Raw genomic sequence first — 16,718 nt, 5'->3', positions numbered from 1 at the left:
GCCGGAGCAAGGGGCGGAGCGAGGGGCGGAGCAAGGGCGGGTCAGTTCTGGGTCCTAGTCTCCTGCCTCTGAACCTGCCGGGAACCTGTGGGCGCCGGCGCCTGTCTCCACTCACGTGACTTGGGACTCAGTGACCCCTGAAGGCTTGGGGGTGAGAAGGTTTGATCGTGCAGTGCGTCTGGGCTTTGGTGGTGCAAGGAAGCGGGTCGCAGTAGAAGGGGAGCCCCAAGGCGGAGAATCGGGGTGGGGGATGACGAATCCGCGATCCTCCTGTACGCTCACTCTTGGTCGCCTGACCCCTCCACTTACCCCTCTTTAAGTGTGAGCTTCTGGAATCCTGACCGCCCCAGCCAGCCTAGCCATCACGAACTCTGTATATCAGAGGATGTGGCAAGACCCAGACGTGTAAGGGACCTTATGTCAGAGGAAGTGGCTTTCGTATTGCAGCAAAAATTCCAGCACCTATGTCAGTCAGTGCTTGGGGGAATGTGACTAAACTTTTATTGCCCTCCCCTCTCCCAGAGTTCATTATGAACCATAAAATATTCAACACAATTATCCTGAAATCTACATATGCATTTTAAAACATACTTCTTGTGGTCTGCTGTATGCAAGTCAACTCTACCACCCAAGGAAGTGGGAAGTTTTTTTTATATATAATTTATTGCCAAATTGGTTTCCATACAACACCCAGTGCTCATCCCAACAGGTGCCCTCTTCAATGCCCATCACCCACTTTCCCCTCTCCCCCACCCCCCATCAACCCTCAGTTCTCAGTATTTAAGAGTCTTTTATGGTTCACCTCCTTCCCTCTCTGTAACTTTTTTTTCCCCCTTCCCCTCCCCCCTGGTCTTCTGTTAAGTTTCTCAGGATCCACATATGAGTGAAAACATATGGTATCTGTCTTTCTCTGCCTGACTTACTTCACTTAGCATAATACCCTCCAGTTCTATTCACGTTGCTACAAACTGCCAGATTTCATTCTTTCTCATTGCCAAGATTCCATTGTATATGTATATAAACCACATCTTCTTTATCCATTCGTCAGTTGATGGACATTTCGGCTCTTTCCATAATTTGGCTATTGTTGAAAGTGCTGCTATAAACATTGGGGTGTAAGAGCCCCTATGCATCAGCACTCCTGTATCCCTTGGGTAAATTCCTAGCAGTGCTATTGCTGGGTCATAAGGTAGATCTATTTTTAATTTTTTGAGGAACCTCCACACTGTTTTCCAGAGTGGCTGCACCAGTTTGCATTCTCATCAGCAGTGCAAGAGGGTTCCCATTTTGCCACATCCTCACCAGTACCTATAGTCTCCTGATTTGTCCATTTTAGCCACTCTGACGAGTGTGAGGTGGTATCTCAGTGTGGTTTTGATTTGTATTTCCCTGATGAGGAGTGACGATGAGCATCTTTTCATGTGCCTGTTGGCCATCTGGATGTCTTCTTTAGGAAAGTGTCTATTCATGTCTTCTGCCCATTTCTTCACTGGATTACTTGTTTTTCGGGTGTAGAGTCTGGTGAATTGGAAGTGGGAAGTTTAGGTTCATTTATTTGCTATGTGCCAAGTGCGAGGTAGATAGACAAAATGACTGTTCTCTTGGAGCTTTCATTCTAGTGGGGGAGACATAACTAAACGAGAACACATTAGATAGTAGTAAATCCTATTTAGGGAAATAAAATAAGGTTATATGCTAGAGGGTGACTGGGGTGCTGCTTTGCATTGGATGGTCTGGTCTGGGAAAGCCTCCAGGATAATGTAGGTAAACTACTTAGCACATAGTAAGTGCTCTGGAAATGGTAGCTGTTATTTGGCTGATGATAATAGCTTATGCAATACATCTTGCTTTGCCAACTATGTGCATGGCACTGTGCCAGGCCTGGTGACTGCAGTCCCTGCTCTTATAGGGAAGGCAGATGTACACGCAGTTTTGATAAAATTATGGAGTAAATGCTGATGGGAGAGGGTGCCAAATGGTTGGAGTTCAGAAGTGGGAAAAATCCTCTGCATGGAACTCCTTAGCCTTAGGAAGGCACATGGTAGTGTTAAGAGAAGTGACTCACATACTGCAGTTTTAGTTTGCACCGTAGTGCTGTGTGTGGGGTGCGTGTGTGTGTGTGTGTGTGTGTACACTAACCGGATTTACTCAGTTCTCCTCTGAACAAGGATTTACAGTAAGATTATTGGTAAAATTTCTAGCCACTCTAGAGAACTCCATAAAGCTACTGTAATTTGATATCTCAACTAATTTGATTCCAGGCATTGGTTTTGAAAGTGCTATGTCTTAAATCCTTTTGCGGGGGAGGGAGAAAGAGAGGAGGGAAAGGAGGGTAATTTTATCTTAATGCACTATTAATAACACCATGGAGATAGCATAGGAAACACAGATATACCACAAATATGGAGAATGAATACAAAAACAGACCACTGATCGCTATAAAAAGCATAATCATGGAACTGTCTGTTGTAAATTAAGCAAATGCACGTATAATAAAATCTGATAAACGCCTGTTAGCATTTATAGCTCCAGAGACTGCACCCCGGAAATCCTCATGTACTCTGCATGCTTATTTGCTTTGTCTTTGTAGCATTTTAAATTCTTTTGAATTAGCTGACATTTGAAAGATAGATTTTCTTTCTTTTTTTCTTTCTTCCTTCCTTCCTTTCTTTCTTTCTTTCTTTTTGCAAAAATATTTGGATTTCTGTCTCCTGGAAAGGCAGAAGGTCTAGCCACTCTGGACCCGTATTCCATGTGGGTGAACAGTGGCTGGAGAGAAGCCTTCTAAGGGTGCAAATGTTCCCTGTTATTCAGAAGGTCCTTCGCCACTTACTGACGTTAAGTGCCTATTGTCATTTTAACCCCACTCTTGCACTGTTGTTTTTCTTAGAGTAGAATTAGGAGGAAAATGGATCCTATCCTAATGTATCCCTATTCTATCAAAATTGTGAAAATGAAAGGTTGACCAAGGGCCATACGTTTCCAGGAGGAACAAGATAGAGCATATCTTTGTCAAAGTAAAGAATATTCCCATATACTTAATGTGCAAAGTTGAAAGAACACCATCTGTCCTGCCTGGCCCTTGTAGGGAGTTAGTTTAACTTCCATACTACATGGAAGGCGGATGCTTCATGGGCTGAGGCCATTCCAGAGGGAAGAAGTGCCAAGGAAAAAGGAGGAAGGGAGGCAGGGCAAGGAAGACATTCCAGGGAGAGGCCAGAATGTGGAAAAAAAGGAGACAAGACTAAGGGAGGGATTTACTTTGCAGAGGGGGTAGAGGCTCTGATATCAGGGGGAAAAAAAGTTGTCAGGCTGCTGGCAGGGTTGGGGAGAATCTTGAAGTCCTTAGAAGTAACTCCCTGGTGACAGGAAGAAGGGGATTGCAGGGATTTTCAGAGGGCTTTGACTCCTGTCTGATTGATAGGCTCTTCTGTCTTTACTGCTTTGGACAGACTGAAGGAAAAGGTGAAGGAATTGACAATGGTCATTTGTAAAATCAATAGTGCATTACGTTTCTCTCTCTTGTTCTCTCCTTAGGTTGTGAACTCCTAAAGGCTTGACCATATTTTTTTACTGGTAAACATTTGTGACCCGTTAGATGCGGTGGGCATTGGGCTAGATTACACAAAGTGTTGGAGAAGCATTTGTCTACCTCCTGCAGCCACACCAACAAAGTCTGTCTGCCTACAGCTGGAAATAAAAGAGCAATGTGTCCCTAGTTATAATTGTAGCTAGGGAAAAATTCTTATGCGTGTAGGAGGAGATACGGAAAACTTGAAATTAATGTTAGGAAGGTGGGCTTGGGTTTTTAAAAGCAGTTCTTATAAGCTCTCGTGTTAAATCTGATTGTCTTTATCAGAAATAAAAATAGAAAGAAGGCTGGCCTACAGGAAACTGTTCCTGCTATTCAGGACAGTGCTGTCCACCTGCTAGTGAGTAGGGCTGTTAATCTCTGCACTGCCCTTCTTTGTCTTGTGTAACGAGGTTGCTTCTCCCCTACTGTATCTGCTACAGGACATCTGCATTCTGGAAAGAAACCAATGTGGGAGAGAAAATGAAAGGACGACAGCTTGTAAAATGCTAGACTGATGAATAACTCTCAGTAGGGCTCTGGAGTAGTAAGTTCTGACACTTATTTTCCCAAGTAAAGCACCCTAAAAGTTTACCGTTTACCCTGAAAGAGATTGCTTAGTAAGTTTTCACAGATAATGATTGGTGGGAGGTGGGGGGGGGGTATTTGTTACAAAGGGTTAAAGGATTAGGTTTAGAGATGTCATACAATCGTGGGTAACTAAAGACCACATGCCAACTTAAGTTTATCTGTTAGCCAGTTCTCTCATCTGCTTTTAGTTGAGCATAAGGGGCCCGAGGCTATATAGGGAAGAATTTATTACTGTTACAGAGCGGGCAGTGAATATAAATTTGTGAAGCTTCATATCTGGAGATCCATAGAAACTGTCATAGAGAGGAAAGAGGGGAAAGGGGAAGAGAGAGAGAAAAGAGAGAAAGTGGTCAGCACAGAAGTCACAAGAGCTGGTGGGGAGGAGACAGAAGGAAAACAAGGAGAAAGGGAAGTTTGGAGAGGAACAAGTTTGGATGCCTGCCCGCCTTGCCTGGACCTCCCTCCACAGGACAGCTGGCCACCTGGTCCTGCCACTCTGGCCATTGGTGATTGCACAGATCTGGGTGTCTGGCCCAAAGGCAGTTCAACCTCTAAACTGGCTAGCAGCCCGTGAGGGAGCCTGGCACAAAGTGTTTTATTATGGGATCCTCTCTTGGTGGCTGGAATGCAAGAGTGCAGATTCAGTCAGCAGTTCACAGCCGGGACAGAAGCTGAGAGATGGTCAGGGAGGGTAGTAAGCAGAAGCCATGACGTGGTCCTGAGAAGAGCGGAGAGTGGCAGGCACTCTAGAAACAGAGCGGCAAGTGACTGATGCTGAGGGGAGATAAGCACAGAGTCACTACTGGCCTGCTAGCTTTCGAAGGCAAACTCTCTGAGGCCTAGTGCCAGGAGCGAGCTAAAGGTCAGTGGTGGGAGAAGACCTCCCCAGGGTCAGGGAATCAAGTTATGCATCGCCTGGGAATTTAAATGTAGTAATATCAGTCTGCTTGTTATTATTAACAAAATCTGGCACTTCTAAGCAATGTTGGTGATAAAACAGTCCTAGAAAAATCTGCATGTTGGTCTAAATTGTCAACAATTGCTGCAGTTCTTGTTGAGTTTTAGGAATGTATACATAAGCTCCAGCTTAGCACATTTTAATTACTTCCTCTTTGGGGAATAAAAGTATTCTGCATACAAGTTAATTTGGAGAACTCTCCATCATATAGTCAGCTCTGTATATGTGGACCTCATTTATTTCAAGATTGATTGTGGTTCAAACTGTCTTTCAGCACAGTTTCTGCCGATAACTCTGGCATTTAATAATTACTGCATTTAAATAGTAGGTTTGAAGTAAATAACATTAGCACAGTCGTTATAAAGGAACAGACCTTAAGTTATTTTCCTGTGACTGCTTGAAAGTTTTGTGTTTAAAATTTAAAACACATGTACACCAAAAACTATAAAACATTACTAGAAGAAATTAAAGAAGACACAGATTAATGGAAAGATATCACATATTCATGAATTGGAAGACTTAATATTATTAAGATGTCAACTACCCAAAGCAATCTACAGGTGCAGTGTAATTCCTATCAAAATCCTGAAGTTATTTTTTGCAGAAATAGAAAAATCCATCCTGAAATTCATACGGAACATCAAGGAACCCTGAATAGCCTCAAAATTATCTTGAAAAAGAACAAAGTTGGAAGTCTTTCATTAAAAACTTTTTTTAATGTTTATTTATTTTTGAGAGAGAGATAGGCAGAGTGCGAGCAGGAGAGGGGCAGAGAGAGAAGGGGAACAGAATCCGAAGCAGACTCCAGGCTCTGAGCTGTCAGCACAGAGCCCAACACAGGGCTCAAACTCACGAACCGCGAGATCATGACCTGAGCCGAAGTTGGACACTTAGCCAGCTGAGTCACCCAAACACCCCCAAAGTTGGAAATCTTGACACTTTTCTGATTTCAAACATATTATGAAACTATAGTTATCAAAACAGTATGGTACCTGCATAAATACAGACGTATAGACCAATGAAACAGAATAGATAGCCCAGAAATAATCCCTTATGTACATGCTCAAATAATCTTTGGCAAGAGTGTTGAGGCCACTCGATGAAGAAAGACAGTCTCTTAACAAGTGACATTGGGAAAACTGGACATCCACCCACATGCAAAAGAATGAAGTTGGACCCTAACTTACACCATGTACAAAAAAAGGTTGGGAGGGGGAAGCTTTTTTTTTTTTTTTCAACGTTTTTATTTATTTTTGGGACAGAGAGAGACAGAGCATGAACGGGGGAGGGGCAGAGAGAGAGGGAGACACAGAATCAGAAACAGGCTCCAGGCTCTGAGCCATCAGCCCAGAGCCCGACGCGGGGCTCGAACTCATGGACCGTGAGATCGTGACCTGGCTGAAGTCGGACGCTTAACCAACTGCGCCACCCAGGCACCCCAAGGGAGGGGGAAGCTTTTTAAGAAAACATACTACTATGAAAACTCCCTTACCCAAAATTTAGTCCACAGCCTCCATAAGATTACATATCAAGGGCAAATACAAATCCTAAAAGTCTTCTGCATAAATAATAGTAAAAAAGTTTTAGCAATCTGAGTGGGTAACCTAACTTGTTCCATCTGCCAGAAACACAATTAGATCCAACTGTTCTTTTACTTGTGAGTTTTTGTGTTATCTTGTCTCATTGCTAAAATGTTCAAATCAGAGCTGTAAGAGTTCTGTTTGTGTCCGTATGTTTATATGTCTACATATGTATGTTATATATATGTGATACTTTTCTACCTCCAGATGGTATTTTACCCAAAATAAGTTGTAAAAGGGCTCTATTTAATTGGATTAAAAAATAGGCACTTACAAAAATTAAGACTAGTCAAACGAGCTTATGTTGTCTCTATTAGATATTTAAGATTATAAAAGTTTGAAATCATCCTAAGAACAAAACATATAATAAAAAATAAATTGCTTAATGTATGTTAAGCACAGAAGTAGAGAGGGAGACAGTGAGAAGCCACATGTTTAACTTTATAGATGCTTTGCTTCTATGATGTTTGATGTTACAAAAGTTATCAGCAAGAGGAATAACTTAAGATTATGGCTAACTTTGTCTAATGTGTCATGAAATGTTCATGAGTAATCTAAACATAATCATTTAGAACATGTGAATTAAACACATGTAAGTGGAATAAGTTTAGAAATGAACTTTTCCTTGGGGCGCCTGGGTGGCCCCAAGTTTAAGTAGATAAACATTAAAAAAAAAAAAAAAGAAATGAACTTTTCCACAATGATTATGTTTTATAAAACATGTCTGCTTAAAAATAGTTTCCAAAATCTTTTTGGGAAGTTGAATCTTTAAAGTTGTACTAAGTTAAACTAAATTAACATACTAGATATTTGTTGAATATCTAGATCATTTCCAGTCAGATAAAATGCTGAAACATTAAATGCTAAATATAAATTTATCTACTTTGGCTTCTTATATTAAAGAGGCAAATGATATTTGGGTCTGTTAATAACACATTCTTCTTGCCACACTGAAAAAATTGTCTATTAAAAAGCATATGCGAGGGGCGCCTGGGTGGCGCAGTCGGTTAAGCGTCCGACTTCAGCCAGGTCACGATCTCGCGGTCCGTGAGTTCGAGCCCCGCGTCAGGCTCTGGGCTGATGGCTCGGAGCCTGGAGCCTGTTTCCGATTCTGTGTCTCCCTCTCTCTCTGCCCCTCCCCCGTTCATGCTCTGTCTCTCTCTGTCCCCCCCAAAAAATAAATAAACGTTGAAAAAAAAAAATTAAAAAAAAAAAAAAAAAAAAAAGCATATGCGGGGCGCCTGGGTGGCGCAGTCGGTTAAGCGTCCGACTTCAGCCAGGTCATGATCTCGCGGTCCATGAGTTCGAGCCCCGCATCAGGCTCTGGGCTGATGGCTCAGAGCCTGGAGCCTGTTTCCGATTCTGTGTCTCCCTCTCTCTCTGCCCCTCCCCCATTCATGCTCTGTCTCTCTCTGTCCCAAAAATAAATAAACGTTGAAAAAAAAAATTAAAAAAAAAAGCATATGCTTCTAGAAATTATGAAATGATGTGTTTATTGCACATTTGCCCATCTACTACAGAACATTGGTGCGTCATAAACACTTCACAATAGGCAACCTCCTAGTTTTCGCTAATATTAGGGTTCCTGAGAGTTAAATATTCTAATGAACAAATGTAACTAAAAGTACTAGAAATAATAAGGAAAAAAAATCTGCAGGCAAAATATACAAATAAGGTAGGATATGGTTTTGGTAAAAAAAATATAACGGATGAAGATGTCTCTTGTTATGGAAAATGGAAAGTAATATTGTCCTAGTTTAGAGGCTATTTACAGTTTGTTTCCAAATTAAAAGATAAAAAGGAGTATAAAGGACAAAAACTAAATAGATACTGAAAGTTGGGAAGAAGACAAGGAAGGAGAGAGAAATCTTATTTTATGTAGTCAAGCTGACCCAAATTAAATGAATTTATTATAAGGGTTTAAAAAATCAGCTTTAATATCACTGCATACCTATGCAAAGAAACAGAATGTCACCCCCAAATATGCCTCTTTGACATAAAATTTATTTTGAGCTGAAGGCAATGAAGAAGTGGCAAAGCCAGAAAAACCTCCTCCTTTTCTTCATCAAGGCAGGGCCTAAGCTCTCCTGTTGCTGGAGGCAGACTCTTACCACTTTAGAGAAGGCGCTAGAGAAATCTGCAAACAACCCTACTCAGTTCTGTTCCCTCCTGCCTATTTACCTTTGTGCAGGATTTATTAGAAATGCGGATTATCAAGCCCCACGCCAGACCTGCCGAATCAGGAACTTTGGGGGTGGGACCGAGCAGTATGTATTTTACCAGGTCTTCCAGGGGATTCTGATGCTCTGGACTAAAATTGTACCATGCCATTTACTGGGATTGGTTCAAGAACGGGCATTCAATCCAGTTCTTGCTAATGAGACATAACACGCATTAGGACAACTTCTGGCAAAACTGTTTTTGATCCTGAGTGAAAATCAAAGAAAGTCAGTTTTTCATCTTTCTCTGGACATTTTGCCTGGATACTTACAAATATTGCAGTTATGGTGCTACAGACCTAGGAGTGACAGAATACCAAGGGTGGCGGAGCAGAAAGATGGAAAATATCTGGATTCTTTATGGCATCATTGAACTACAGCCTGCCCTGAAACTTATTCTACCTCTAGACATTCTGCTGAGTCAAGAAATATCCTTATTTTTTATTTTATTTTTACTTTTGAGAGAGAGAGAGTGAGAGAGCAAGCAGGGGCGAGGGGCAGAGAGAGAGAGAGAGAGAGAGAGAGAGAATCTCAAGCAGGCTCCATGCTCAGCGAGGAGCTCAATGCAGGGCTCAGTCCCACAACCCTGGGATCATGACCTGAGCTGAAATCAAGAGTTGGCTGTTCACCCGACTGAGCCACCCAGGCGCCCCAAGAAATATCCTCATTTTTAAAGAGAATTTGAGTCAGTATTTCTGTTACTTGCCATAAACATATCTGATGGTCTGATACATTAGATTCGCTAATATTATACTTTGGGTTTTTAAATGATTATTCATTAGTAAAAATGACCCAAGATTATATTTTTGCTGGCATTGTTAGCTTTCAGTATCAGGATTAAACTTCTTCATAAAGTAAATTGGGAAGCTTGTCATGATTTTTATTATCTGAATAATTTATTTTTTTTTTACTTTTTTTTCAACGTTTATTTATTTTTGGGACAGAGAGAGACAGAGCATGAACGGGGGAGGGGCAGAGAGAGGGAGACACAGAATCGGAAACAGGCTCCAGGCTCCGAGCCATCAGCCCAGAGCCTGACGCGGGGCTCGAACTCACGGACTGCGAGATCGTGACCTGGCTGAAGTCGGATGCTTAACCGACTGCGCCACCCAGGCGCCCCGTTTATCTGAATAATTTAAATAACTCAGGAATTAGCTGTCTTTTCAGATATGTTAGACTTTCTGGTAAAGTAATTTGAACCTAGTGGTTTTTTTGAAGTTAGATCTCTTGCTACACTTTCAAGTTCTTCAATTATTTGGCTAATTTTCTCTCTTTGTGAACCGATATTAGTAATTTATCTTTTTAAAAAATCTGTCTATTTCAGGGTGCCTAGCTGGTTCAGTGGGTGAGGCATGTGACTCTTGATCTCTGGGTCTATGTTGAGTGTAGAGCTTACATTTAAATAAATAAATAATAAATAAATAAATAAATAAATAAATAAATAAATAAATATCGTCTATTTATTGGCATATATTGGAAATCTTAGAATTACAAAAAAAACTCTTTATTTTCAGTGATGTTCCCTTTTTCATTATATATATTTATGTTTCCTTGCCCTTTTCCCCCTTGGTCAGACTTGCTAATGATTTTTGTGCCATAGCATTCAAGGACAAAAAAAAAAAAACCCAACCCATTATTTTATTTATTGGGCCTATGCAGTTTTGTTTTGCTATGCTTTCTAGTTCATTAATCTCTCCTTTTGTTTTTATTACTTTCTTTCTCCTATTTTCTTGGCTTATTTTGATTTTTTTTAAGTGTTTTGATTGAATGCTAAGGTCATTTATTTTCAGTCTTCTATATATATTAGTAAGGTCACTAAAAGCTCTGAATTTTCTTTTCAGTTAAGGTTTTTGTGGTATCCCATAAGTTTTGAAATGTAGTTGGTTTTATTTATTTCTGAACATTTTGTATTCTAGTGTTGATTTCCATTTTAACCCAAAAGTTATTTAGAAAACTGTTTTGTAATATTCATGTAATTGGACTGGGTTTGCTGTCTTTTTCTTATTAATTTCTTATTTTATTGCAATTTGATCTGTGCCTTCAGAAGCATATCAAGATTTTATTTGCAACCTAGGCTTTGATAAGTGTTTATTAACCTTCAATGGCAACTTAAAAAGAATGGATAGTGTCTGTTTAAAGGATAGGACAAATATCTACCTATGTACACCTGTCTTTCTGTCTGTCTGCCCTTGATTGCACCCCTCCTCTCACTACTTAAGCTTATTAAGGTCTTCCCTCTTCTGCTTACTGTTTTTCTTTCTACATCATCGATCTCTGCTTCTCTTTTGGCCATTCTGTTAGCATGCAAGCATGCTCTAGTAGTTCTCTCCAACAGGAATATAATGTGAGCCATACCTGTAATTTAAAATTTTCTGGCAGCCATGTTAAAAAAGTAAAAAGAGAGGTAAAATGAATTGTATTGTAGTTTACTTAACCCAACATATTAAAAAAATCATTTTAATGTGCAATTAATATAAAAATTATTAATGAGATATTTAATATTTTTTGTATCAAATCTTTAAAACCCGGTGTGTAATTTGCACTTACAGTGCCTCTCACTCTGCACAGGCACATTTCAAGTGCTCAGAAGCCACCTGTGACTAGTAGCTACCATATTAGACAGCTCAGTTTAGAAGTCCCAACATTTCCTCCTGCTATCACCCATTTCTCTGATCCTCTCTTTTTCTCTTCCTCTATCCATTAAACTCATCTTGTTAAATCCAGTGGATGCTTGTCTTCACTTTCCATGTGTTTGACAAAATTGATCACTTTGTAGGGAAACCAATTTCTTTGCTTCCATAATACCAAACTCTCCTGGTTTTTTCCTCTTCTCTCTTGGCTTCTCTGTTTGCTTTACTGATGCCTCATCTCTTCTCTGATTTCTACAAGCTGGAGCTTCTCAGGGCACATTCCTTGACCATTTCATCTATCTACATTTCCTTTGGTGGCGATATCAGTGAGACCTGTGACCCTAAGTAACCTCCATATGCTGATAGTGCTCATTTTTATCTTCAGCCAGACCTCAGGTTTGTATTGCCACCTATCTGCCCATTTGACGCCTTGACCTGAGTGTGTCGTAGACATACAACATCTGCCCCAAATATAATTCTTAATTCCCTATATTCCCCATGAAAACACATTTGGTACAAGACTGAGCATCCCCAGTTTTCTCCTTCTCTCTAGAAGAAAGTGGTCCTGACTCCTCTTACTCCCCTCCCAAGAGGAAGTCCAAGTGATTCTGCCTCTCACGTGTATCTTGTAATTGTTCACCTCCCTCCATCTTTACACCCAGCCCTGGGATTTAGGTGTTTCGGTTATTAATTTATTTTCCTTTAGACAAAAATCCACCTTTCTTTGACCTACTTTGTGATCCCGGACCTGTACTCTGCAAACTATAGTTTTTCTCTGCCAGCAGGGTTGATGTTAGGCTCCATCTAAGGGTGGGGGGTGTGCTGAAGGAATTATCAAGGTTGGAAGGGACTTATTTTCTTCCTGCTTTTTTTTCCCCCCTTCACATGACTATGAATGGATCAGCACACAGCTGGCCCCAGCAGTATTCTTTGTGGTAATGGATTGCTCCCATGGCTCCAGCAACTACATGTCCTCTGGAAGGTTTCTTCTTAATCCCAGTGATGGGTGGCATGTTTCTTTAGCAGCTAAGCCATCCTAGAGAGGCCTGAATCTTAGGCTGGTACATCCCTTCTCTATATTTTGAAGTTTCTTCCTTGTTTACCATTCCTTCAGCCCTAAGTATGATAGCTGTAGTCTGTGATTGCCATCTCCATTACACCATAAACTTCTCTTTTACCGCTTTCAGTAGCTAGCCACTTTTTAACCAAATGTATAGTTCTTTATGTTATGCTCTCCCTGTTTGAATAGCTGGTGGTTTCTATCTCTTGACTGGAGGCTGACTGAAATAAAAATTGGTACCAGGAATAGTCCTAGGACAAAAACTCAGCGATTGTTTTTTGGGGTTGGTTTGGTCTGAACCTCTTGCCAGTGGGAAATACAATGCTGATAACACCTGACATTCGATGGCATCACAATAAGATGATCACACATGGTTGATTTTGATGAAATCCCAACTGAAGCCTGTGCTTTGGGGGCCCCGGGAACTGCCATGCTTGGCAGTGGTGATCACCATAAGGGCCACAGTGTAGGTTGGTCGTATAGTGGAGTGGTTGCAGAAAAATGAAAATCTCAGGTCCCTGAACTCTTGGTTCAGTTCTTGGTTTGAGACTCAGAGAGCTTCTATGGCCGACCTAAAAGGATTTTTTATTTCTTATAGCCACAAGGCTGATAGAGTTGAAAAATCAAATGCAAAACTTAATTTTGTTGGTTGCAGAATTACATCAGTTTCAATTCACAGACTTGCCAAGTTTCCAGTGTGAAGGGAACCAGAAAATATCCAAAAAGAATAGGATTCTCACACTTTAAATAGGGAGTTCTGGTGAGACTCACATGAAGTCTGAGTCTCTGAGGAGTCTTCCCTTCCCCCCAAACCCTGTAATCCCCTCACCTGGAACTAACACCTCACAAAAGAGAGGATGCCCATGCTCCTTAAAACCTATACCAAATACCCGTTATTGCTATTAGACCCACAGCCAGGGTTTAATTTCATCGTGTTCTAGTGGCCTGGTGGCAGCAGTGGGTCTCTCAATATAACTGGTGCACAGCCCAGGTTCCCAGATTTGCCCCTTGTTCCAGAGAGTCACGACTTGCTCCGCAGAGTGTGTATGGGCCTGGAAAACCTCAATAAATTCTTAGACTCAAGATTCTCAACCAGTATCTTTCAACACCATGGTTTTAAAAAACTAAATTTGAGGGGCGCCTGGGTGGCTCAGTCGGTTAAGCGTCCGACTTCGGCTCAGGTCATGATCTCGCAGTCTGTGAGTTCGAACCCCACGTCGGGCTCCGTGCTGACAGCTCAGAGCCCAGAGCCTGTTTCAGATTCTGTGTCTCCCTCTCTCTGACCCTCCCCCATTCATGCTCTGTCTTTCTCTGTCTCAAAAATAAATAAACATTAAAAAAACTAAATTTGAGAAGTAATTTTCAGTCTCTTACATAGAAGAATTCGTCCTAAAGAGCCATATCTATGGTGACTGTTTTCAGTCCTACACCTGTCAGCCTTGTCTCCTTCCTTAACTTTCAGACTGTTTGTGTGATATGTAGGTGGCATATAGACATAAATCTGGACATACAGAATGGGGTGTTTAGCAGAGGCAGTGCTCTCTTTCTCTGCCATTTGTTCTTCCTGAGCTTTCTGAGCACTGAGTTATCTTTAGCAAATGGCCGGGATTTAGCCATTGAAAGAGAAGCTCTCTATGTTCCACGGAGAAGGAATGTGGGCTTGTCGTAGTCCTTAGATACGGAGCTCAAGTGTTGCTAAGCTAAATTCTTTTGTTGCACAGAGAGCTAGACAATGAAGGCTTTATCAACAAAGTCTTTACATGTGCTACTCAATCAGTGACTGCCTCTTCCAGGACTCCCCGTGGACAGATAAGTTTATTGTTTCGCATACTCACTTAGGTATGTAGTCAGTTCTTGTCAATAAGCATTCAGCCTTCATTTCCATCTCATGTTAGTTAAGAATACAGTTCCAGGGCAAACCAAACCATGGCTTCAGGCCTAGTTGGGAACCTGTTAACTTTGCTCTGTTCCATGGTCCTATCTCTGGGGTCAATACCTTGATCATAAAGGGAGCTGGGCGGGATATATGGCTGATTCACTTGAAATAGAGGCTACCCAGTGAGAAGCACACCCTTCTTTTTTGTTTTTTTTAATGTTTTAACATTTATTTATTTTTGAGAGAGAGAGAGAAAGACAGAGTGCCGAGTAGGGGAGGGGCAGACGGAGACACAGAATCTGAAGCAGGTTCCAGGCCCTAAACTGTCAGCACAGAGCCCAGCGCAGGGCTTGAACTCACAAACTGCAAGATCATGACCTGGGTGGAAGTCGGACGCCTAACGGACTGAGCCACCCAGGCGCCTCCAGAAGCGCACACTTCTGACTGGAAGAGCTGGAAGGGAATATCATTGGTGTTGGCTTTTTATATAAAAGCAGATTTACTTGCTATTTAAAGAGACTTATTGAATATTTATAAATAGTTACCAAGTTAAATTATTCATACATGTAGTTTCTCTCCCCTTTCCCCTCCTCATTCACTTGTTCATCCATTCAGCAAGCATTTGTCTCTCTATGTGCAAGCCATAGTGCTAAGTGTTGGTACAAGACCTCAGTGAACTTAGAGTGTAATGCTTTTTCCTTACTTCTCAATTTTTTCATCCTTTTCCTCTAAACATTTCTTCTGTCCTATCCCATTTTTTCTTTTACATGTTTTTTTTTTTTAATTTATATTTCAGAGAGAGAGAGAGTGAGTGCAAGAGTGGGGAAGAGGGCCAGAGGGAGGGAGAGAATCTTAAGCAGGCTCCACATTCAGCATGAAGCTGGATGGGGGCTTGATCCCATGACCCTGGGATTATGACCTAAGCCTAAATCAAGAGTTGGATGTTCAATGGACTGAGCCACTCCTGTGCCTCTCTTTTACATGGTTATTCAAGCCTATAATAAAAATAATTTGCTGCCTATTAAGAAACAGCGAATTCAAATCAGGGAGATTTGGGTAGTTCTTATAGCCATCATGGGCCACACTCCATTTTATATCAGTCACTAACAATGCCTGCTTGTGGGACAACTGGAGGCATGGGGGTGATAAGCAGTGCTAGCTGCCTTTCTGAGATCAATTCCCTGGGGCTGGATGCTGTGCTCTAACCATCTGCTCCTTCAAATATCATCTACCTTTGTCATCCTCCAGCATGAGGATAACCCCTACTTCCCTCAGAAGCACTTTTAGGGTATTCTGTCTGCACAGCTACCTTGCCCACGTGGAGTCTGGAAAATTCCATCACCTAGAGGTGTGTCACCCACTGAAAAGAGTTTGGGAATGCTCCAGTAAGCACAATCTGTGAAGACATAAAGGCATGTGTTTACTCTTCATCTAGAATGGACTCTTGAGGGTTGGCGGGTGGGGCTTTGGCTTTGTATTTTCTTACAGCTACGTAACATGTGATCTGTTTTACTTGCCCAGTAAGTTTGTTGTCATTACTTAATAAATATTTAATGACAGCAGTGAATAAAAACTAAGAAGCTAGGCTAGGTATTTCAGTGGTCAGGTGGACGAATTCTGTTAGAACAAACTTTTCCACCTTCCTTTCCAAACTTGCGTTTGTTTTGTACTTCAGCCTTAAGTCCTAAATTGGAGCCAGAAACTGTGGGTCAAAGGAGGAAACAACCACTGAAAATAAACAAGGCAAGAGATGGAAGGTATGCGTACCTTAGGCTGTTTCATAACATGTATTCAGGGAGGACATGCTATTTAGATTATCTTGGCCCATACATGCTCTGCAGAGCAAGTAGTGACTCCCTGGAGGAAGGGGCAAATCTGGGAAGCTAGACTCAGCAGAGGCACCTGCTGTCACTAACAGGCCACTGGAACACATTGAAAGGTAATCCAAGTTATGGGTCTAGTGGCAACAAGGGCGATTGGAGTAGGTTTTAAGGAACGTGGCCGGCCTCTCTTTTGTGAGGTATCTGCTCCTGGTTAGGTGATTGCAGGGCTTTTGTAGGGGGAAAAAAAAGACTCATATGCAGAAGAGCAAGTAACATTTTTTCTAGAAATTAATTTGCATTTATGCCTATGATCCGTTTCAAGTTGATTTTGTGTAAGGTGTGAGGAATAGATCAAGGCCTATCTTTGCATTTATGTATGTATGCGTTTATTTGCATCTGAATATCCAAAT

The 16,718-nt window shown here is 41.4% G+C and overlaps 1 pseudogene; it reads left to right on the top strand.

Annotated features, from left to right (window-relative positions):
* Positions 1-21: 21 nt before the first annotated feature.
* The window catches only part of LOC122476041, a 127,174-nt pseudogene continuing 110,477 nt past the window's right edge, over positions 22-16,718 (top strand).

This window comes from Prionailurus bengalensis, chromosome E4, assembly GCF_016509475.1.
Source record: "Prionailurus bengalensis isolate Pbe53 chromosome E4, Fcat_Pben_1.1_paternal_pri, whole genome shotgun sequence".
Taxonomy (NCBI): domain Eukaryota; kingdom Metazoa; phylum Chordata; class Mammalia; order Carnivora; family Felidae; genus Prionailurus; species Prionailurus bengalensis.
This window is presented reverse-complemented; position numbering and strand designations above follow the sequence as displayed.